The sequence below is a fragment of the Simochromis diagramma genome, unplaced genomic scaffold (genome assembly GCF_900408965.1).
Source record: "Simochromis diagramma unplaced genomic scaffold, fSimDia1.1 OVJJ01000776.1, whole genome shotgun sequence".
Taxonomy (NCBI): Eukaryota; Metazoa; Chordata; class Actinopteri; order Cichliformes; family Cichlidae; genus Simochromis; species Simochromis diagramma.
In genome coordinates, this window is record NW_024387296.1 from 869,127 (window position 1) to 876,855 (window position 7,729).

General features: G+C 39.0%; 1 long non-coding RNA gene across 1 annotated transcript; it reads right to left on the reverse strand.

Annotated features, from left to right (window-relative positions):
* Positions 1–1,590: 1,590 nt before the first annotated feature.
* Positions 1,591–4,133, reverse strand: LOC120716518. Its single transcript, XR_005691968.1, has 4 exons — positions 4,033–4,133; positions 3,523–3,600; positions 2,878–2,940; positions 1,591–1,801 (listed from the first exon to the last, which is right to left on the reverse strand). It is a non-coding gene; the product is annotated as an uncharacterized LOC120716518 (long non-coding RNA).
* Between the last annotated feature and the right edge of the window lie 3,596 nt (positions 4,134–7,729).

Consider the following 7,729-nt stretch of genomic DNA (forward strand, 5'->3'; position numbering starts at 1 on the left):
CCTGTTTTACCAAAAGGTTGCAGCACACTTCAAAATAGGATTTGTGACCGTTTCAAACTTGTCTGAGCTCCGTGCTGGTTCAGGAGATCCACTCTGGGTCACATGTTCATGAGTTTGTTACTTATCAATAAACACTAAGCTCTCTCTGTCTATATTTTATTATGCTCAAGCACAGCTGAAAATAGTTTATAAACGTCCAACCTAACATGTAAAGATTACTTTAGTTTATATCAATTACAATCAATATATTTAAAAAATGTGGAGATGCAAGGATTCATATCTTTGAAGCTGCTACCAGAGTTCTGTTTTGTTTCTCTCATCTGCCTAAAATTAAGAGAAAAAAATACAATTAACGATACACAGTACAATGAGAGTTTATCAGCTAATTTCTTAGTGACACAGAAAAATTATGACATTTATTTCCTCAGTCACATACTCTTAGTACTAACTAGTGATAGTTACCGGTATCAGGTTGCCATAAACAGTAGTAACCAGACCGAAAAGCAGTGCACATTTCGGTGCTTTATTTCTGTGCTTTTTTTTTCCTGAGATGCCATACACTTTGGATTCTAGCCAATCATTTTACCTTTGCAAGGATAGTAGGCGGGCCGAGGTATGTACATTCTTTTAGAGTAGATCTACAGATTAAAAATGCCCAAGGCAAAGTGTTCAAAAGTCTGGCTGTACTTCACAGCAAAAGATGCAAGCTCAGCAGCCTGCAACAAGTGCTTTAAGCTAATACTGCGATACTGTGCAAAGGAGGTAAGACCTCGAATCTGATGACAAACCTGGCGACACATAGCGTTTTTTAAAAGCTGAGAAATGCATCGTATTTGATAGCTTGCTGCGAGACCTCACATTAATCCTACAACTGTTCATAACTTGCATAGTTCACATTTCTGTATAACTGTATATCTCATATTTCTGTATAGTTTTTATTTGATATTCTGTATACTGTAGTTTTTCATATTTACATCCTGTTCATAGCCTGTACATAGCTTGTACTCACTACAGCCTGTGCATACTTATAGTTATAGAATATTCACAACATACTTCATACCGTGTACATTATAACATACCATAATAGACCCATTTCTGTAACATACTGACACATCTATATTATTGCTAATATATATTGTAATATATCTATATCATGGCTAAAGCACTTCTGGATGGATGCAAACTGCATTTCGTTGCCCTGTACCTGTGACATGTGCAATGACAATAAAGTTGAATTCTATTCTATTCTATTCTTTAAGCACCGGTTCGAGCACCGTTTAAGCACCGGCACTATTTCAAAAGTACCGTTTTGGCAATGGTATTGGATATAACCTAAACGATACCCATCCCTAGTACTAACCCCATCTTTTTAGGTTACATTCACAGAATTTTGCTGCCATTCCAGTTACATGCTTATGCTTTCTTTTCTCCAGTGAAAGGCGTGTATTTGTTAGCCACAACTACATTGGGAGAAGCCCAATTTTCCATATGACACTTTGGTGAAACCCACAGAATCACATGGAGAAAACAAAATGGAAAAAAAGTTTTATTAATCTCACAGAGAAACTAGGTTTAAAACTCTGCTAAAAATACATCTCATTTGGAGTGGCTAAATAATTGGAAAAAGAAGATATAGAATGCATAATACATATAATTCTTTGTAACATGTGGATCTCCTTTGGTCTGATGTGTTGGGGGGACCAGTTAGAGACCAGCAGCTGGACGTCAGTGGTTGGACTGTTAGACTACTACTGCTGGACTGGTAGTACAGAGTAGACGACGTCTGGCTCTGGTTCAATGTCTGAACACAAACACACACAGTTCAAACAACAGAAAACATGATTACACACTTTGTAGTTCAGTCAAGATCTCCAATCGCCACCTCACTGCATCATCCACAGTCCCAGTTCAGACTTTACAGGGAACCAGCTGCTTTATAAAATATTAAAATGTGCAAAGAACAAACCTGAAACGAACAGATCTGTAGCAATTAGCTTATGAAAAGCATTAAATGACATTAAAAAGCCATATAGTCACTGTTTCCACATTTTCAATCATTTTCATTGATTGTCCAAAATACTGTGTTGTCATCTATTGATTCAAAAATCAAGAAAATGGCAAATTAGGTCAGATAGAGTGCCGTTATTGTCTCAGGAAGTGCAGGGGATTAGTAACAAGGATGTGAGGGCAACTATGAAGGATCAAGTTTATATAAAGAGCTGGTAACTATGTGAAAGTACATCTTATCACCGTGTTACAGAGAAATGCTACAGTAATAGAAGCATTGTACAGTAACTAGTGTAACAAATTCATTTCTTTGGGAGTCATTACTTAACTCAAAACAATTAATGTTAATGTTTAATTTGAGCATTCACCAGAAGAACAGGTATTGACTTTAACAACAAAAAAATAAATAAAAAAAAATAATGGATTGCATTTATATAGCGCTTTTCAAGGCACCCAAAGCGCTTTACAATGCCACTATTCATTCACTCTCACATTTACACACTGGTGGAGGCAAGCTACAGTTGTAGCCACAGCTGCCCTGTGGCGACCTTCCGGTTATAGATGCGCTTCCCAACCCACTGAACCACAGTCGCCCCTAAGAACTTTACTTATTTATTTATTTTTTACCTCAACAAATTCGTATTTATTAAAAAATTATTATTACTTTTTAGCTACATTTTAATAAAAACCTGAGAGCTTTCAGTTTCACTTGCATAGAGTGCAAGACATTTCTTAACGCATATTTATAATGCTTACTTCTGTGATTGAAAAACTTTAAAGGAATTGTTTGAAATGGCAGGAAAAAAGACTGAAAATAGTCTGGAAACAAGCAGCTCACTCGGCTGTGTTAAAAATAAGGAGGTGCTGTACCTCTGGTCCTCTTTGGTGTGGCTTTTGTCCTCACTGATGAGTAGATTACAGTTGAATCACTCACTGCACAAACAAACAAAAATGATTGCATGTACAATGATGACAGTATTGTTTCATTATTACACTATAGCTGTAACAGTACGGTTTTATTTTGGGTTATGCAGAAATTAAAATTATACACATATGTGGGTTTTCACAGTTGTTGTTTTTTTCCACTTCTTACCACCTCTGCTGAAAAACATCTTACCAGACAGAAGTGGTGAGAATAGGAGGCAGATTACCACAAAGCTGCCGTTTTCTTTTAATACAGACTGAGACGCTTCACCACAGAGCACAAAGCAAACGTGTTCTCACAACATGAACACGTCTGTTAGCCAAACCAGGACACACTGTGGTGAGAGGTCTGATCAGTCTCAGACTACACTTAACTGGTGTCAACAAAAAGAAGTTGCTTCAGTGGTTTCACATACAGAAAGAAGTCAAAAGTCAATATTATATATATATATATACATACACACACACACACACACACACACACACACACATCAGGGTGTCTGTTTCCAGTAAGGTTCCCTATGATAGTTCCCCCCATGCTAACCAAGCCTACCTGAGGTATGAACAAGAGACAGATAACAGAAGCCATACCAGCTTGGGCGTCACCCGCATTACCAAGAGCTGCGTCAGGTGTTGAGAAACCAGGACACATTGATGAGAAGCTGACTACTGGAATAGGAAGGCACAGAAAAAGGGATGAGAAGAGGCCACTGTTGGCCCCAGTGGAAGGTGTAACATGAAGAGCATGAGGAAAATGTGGACCCTTCGATACCCAACATCTACACTAATGGCAAAACAGCTAGTGTCTCACAATATTACCGGTACGATTTTTAATCGGCTGTTTTTCACTATGTGATGTGTTGCTGTTCTTCTACATGATGTTGTCTGTGACATTGTTTTCTGAATCTTTGTTTTGAGCTGCTCTAATGATTCAAATTGAACACCAAAGTTCAGATAAAAATGTCAAAAAAATCTATATTTGTCATTTCTAACAATCAGCATCAAGACATGCAAGCAATAAGACATTTCCACTTAATAAATGTTTTGATTTTTCACCAAACCAAAAGCATGCATTTGAAATCTAGATATCCTGGGTCTCACCTTTAAGATTTTTGTGAGCATATCGTCTCACCAGTACCACCAGTAGAACCACAACACAGACTGATCCAACACATGACAACACAGAGAGAACAGCAGGAGAGGTGGTGTGTTTGTCTAAAATAAAGCAAACACAGTCATTAAGTTGTCGTCACATTGTGAATGTTGAAAGCTGCAGAAACACAGACAGGTGAGTGTGTCACCTGTGACAGTGATCCAGCTGGATGGAGACTCTCCATGACCGCTGATGTCACACTTGTAGAGGCCTTCATCAGACCTGGAAACATGCTGGATGGTCATGTGACCTGTAGGCTGCTTCCTGATGAGGGAGCCATCTTTATAGAAAGCAGCTGGGAGGTTGGAGGGAGTGGTCTTTGTTTTACAGAGCAGAGTGACGTCATCTCCCTCCATCACAGGGAGGACAGGACTCTGCAGGATCACTGATCCACCTCAACACAGAGACAAACTACAGCATTTCATCCATTTACACACAGCTTCATCAACACTAACTCCACACACTCAGCTTACCAGTGACTGTCAGGTTAACCATGTTACTGATGGGACCCTCTCTGGACTCACACCAGTAAACTCCACTGTCATATGGGAATACAACAATGATACAGGTAGGAGCAGCTGATGTTCCCCACCCATCTCCACACTGAGTCCTCTGTCGTTTGCTTGTGTTTCTCCTCAGAGTCCATCCAGCAGAGCTGTCGTCCTCCTCACAGCTCAGATACACAGATCGATCTTCAAAGAACTGAGAGCTGCTGGGACTCACAGTCAGACGAGCTGTGAGGGTTAAATTTAAAAACTGATGATTACTTATACTTTTGTGAGAACAATGGCATAATTATTCCCTCACTGCACTGTGCAATAACCCAAACTGTGTATACAAAACACTTTTTATTTGTATATTTAGTTTATGTTTACACCGGATTGCATATTTGTACAATTTATATAATTTCTTCAGTTGATACTGTTCATATGTAAACAGTGATGCAGAACTGTGCATCCCCCTCCCCCTACATGTTTACACTGAATAGGAGATGCTCAATATCTGATTGTACATCTGTATAGTGACAATAAAGGCATTCTGTTCTATTCTATTTCATCAGTTTCAGATGTGAGCTCCACTGTGAATATATGAACCCAATCAGGTCATATCAGTGAGCATTTCTCAGGTTTAAACTGTGACAGAAGAAGGTTACTGACCTTGGTTTGTTGTGCAGCTCAGCAGTGAGATCAGAACTAAAGAGAAATGACACTCAGGTTGATTTGAGGTGAACATAAAGAACAACAAACAAACTCGTCTCTGTGTGATATATCTGCTCATTTTTAAATTAACGCTCGTAAAAAGAGAAAGGACTGAAAACAATGTTTAAAGTTGAACAAACAAAAAAAGGAACATCTGGTAGGAGAACATCCATCTTCTCTACTAAATTTGGATCTTTGGGTCTACAGAGCCCAACTGTCGCTCGCTTACCATGACATTGGACCAGTAACATCTGAAATGTTACTGGTCCAATGCAGGGTTAACACATAAAACAAATCCCTGATTAGCCTGAAATGTTAAGTGAACATGTTTTAACATTTTACATCAAATTTAAAATCTGACACAGAGATTCTACTTACAGAGCAGACACAGCACAGATGTTTCCTTCATCGTCCTTCTCACTCATTTGAGCTTTTTTTCATGTCTGTCACTGACACCAAGTAAAGCCCGCCCTCTTCCTCTGAGCACCAGCTTTTCTATTGGTTCAAGACATAGTGAGTGGTCAGTGTGTGTGTGTGTAGCCAGCACAGGCCCAAACTGCTGTACAATAAATACATTAAGAACTATAGCATAAAGGGAACCATTAAAAAATAAAACAAATAATACATACGAATTAAAACAGCCCTGTATTAAAAAAAAAACAAGATATTACAACACAGAATCAGCAAAAATTACAAAAATAAAAATAAATTAATACCAACATCTCATACGTTGTCAAAGGCCAGGGTAAAGAGATTGGTTTTCAGAAGTGATTTAAAAACAGGCAGAGAAGAGGCCTGTCTAATCTCTAAAGGGAAATCATTCCACAGCTTTGGAGCTGCTACAGCAAAAGCACAATCGCCTCTAAGTTTACGCTCAGTCTTGGGTACATTCAGGAAAAGCTGATCAGCTGACCTGAGATACCCGGTGTATAAGGCTGCAAATGAAATAATTTTAAAATGAATCCTAAAAGAAATGGGTAGACAGTGAAGTGAAGCTAAAACACGGAAAATGTGTTCAAACTTTCGAGTTCCATTTAAAAGACGAGCTGCAGCATTTTACACCCTCTGTAGATGAGTACCTGTTACGGCCCTAGCAGGGCCTCCTCCTGAAGGTGCCTGTGTGGGCGTGTCCCACCACCTCTTCTACCTGGGGTGCCACCTTTCCCTTTTGTGCAGCTGACTCTCATCAGTAATTAAAAGTATTTAAGCCCAGGGAAAGGTGAGTTCTGGGCCAGAGTGCCATTAGTGTGTTTGCAGCTAGTGAGCTGCTCTTTCTTTTTGACTTACTTTTTACGTTATTGACCAACGCTTGAGTTTTGTTTGTTTTCCTTAAATGGTGATAGCGGCTTGTCCGTCTCTTTTAGTTGAGCTACTTTAATAAAACTCTTTAATTTAACCCTTTTGCCTCCTTGACTCCTTTTTCTGGCCCGGACACTTTTTGTTACTTCCCCCTCACCGCCTAGACCCTTTTAGGGGAACGTAACAGTACCGTATTTTTTGGATCATAAGGTCACCAGCGTGTAAAGCGCAAAAAACAAAAAAGTGAGATAAGTCAAATTTTACTCAACTAATTCTTCTTGCTTCCTCCACTCCTGTACCATTGATCCATTAATGTTGAATTCTCTCGCAGCTGCTCTCTTCCCATGTTGTTGCAGTATATTAATGACTAACCTGGTATTGTGGATGGATTATCTCAGTTGTTCTCCTGACTGAAGTTTGGTCCGTTTACAGCATCCTGTAATTACTGATGCGCTTCCCAAGTTCACCCTGCCATTTAAGACCTGAACCACTCCAGTCCTGTTCCCCTAATGCCCACCCAGTTTTCCAAATGAGAGAGTAAAATGGCATGATCCACTGTATCAAACGCAGCGGAAACACAGGAATCAAACCAGGGACGCTGCTGTTATGGAGCTGAACTGGAACCATTCAGACACTGAGGCCCTCTGAACACATTTTAATTACAGCTGTGCAGAGACACACTGATGACTGACTGGAACACTATGATTCACATTTTACATTAACACCATCCTCACACATGGTTTATATATGACCACTAGAGGGAGATGTTGGACTTTAAACACTAACACTAACATGCTCAGCATGTTCTGCTCCTAATATAATGGTAGTGTTTTAAATAATTTTGAATAAAGATGAGTAAGACTGTGCCGGTTCTTCCTGATCATGCTTTAATTCCTTGAATGTAAAATGAAGAACAGTAATTCCAGAACACAGTGAACAATGCATATACTATTATATATTGTACATATATTTATTAGTTTCAGATTTAGCCATTCTTGTATTTTGCTTGTTTACGTTATTGTATTTTGCACAACTCTGTTGCTTGTGAAGTTCGAACACAAGAATTTCACTCACATGTGCTGTACCAATGTACCTGCACATGTGATGTGACAATAAAAGTGATTTGATTTGATTTGATTTTGATTTG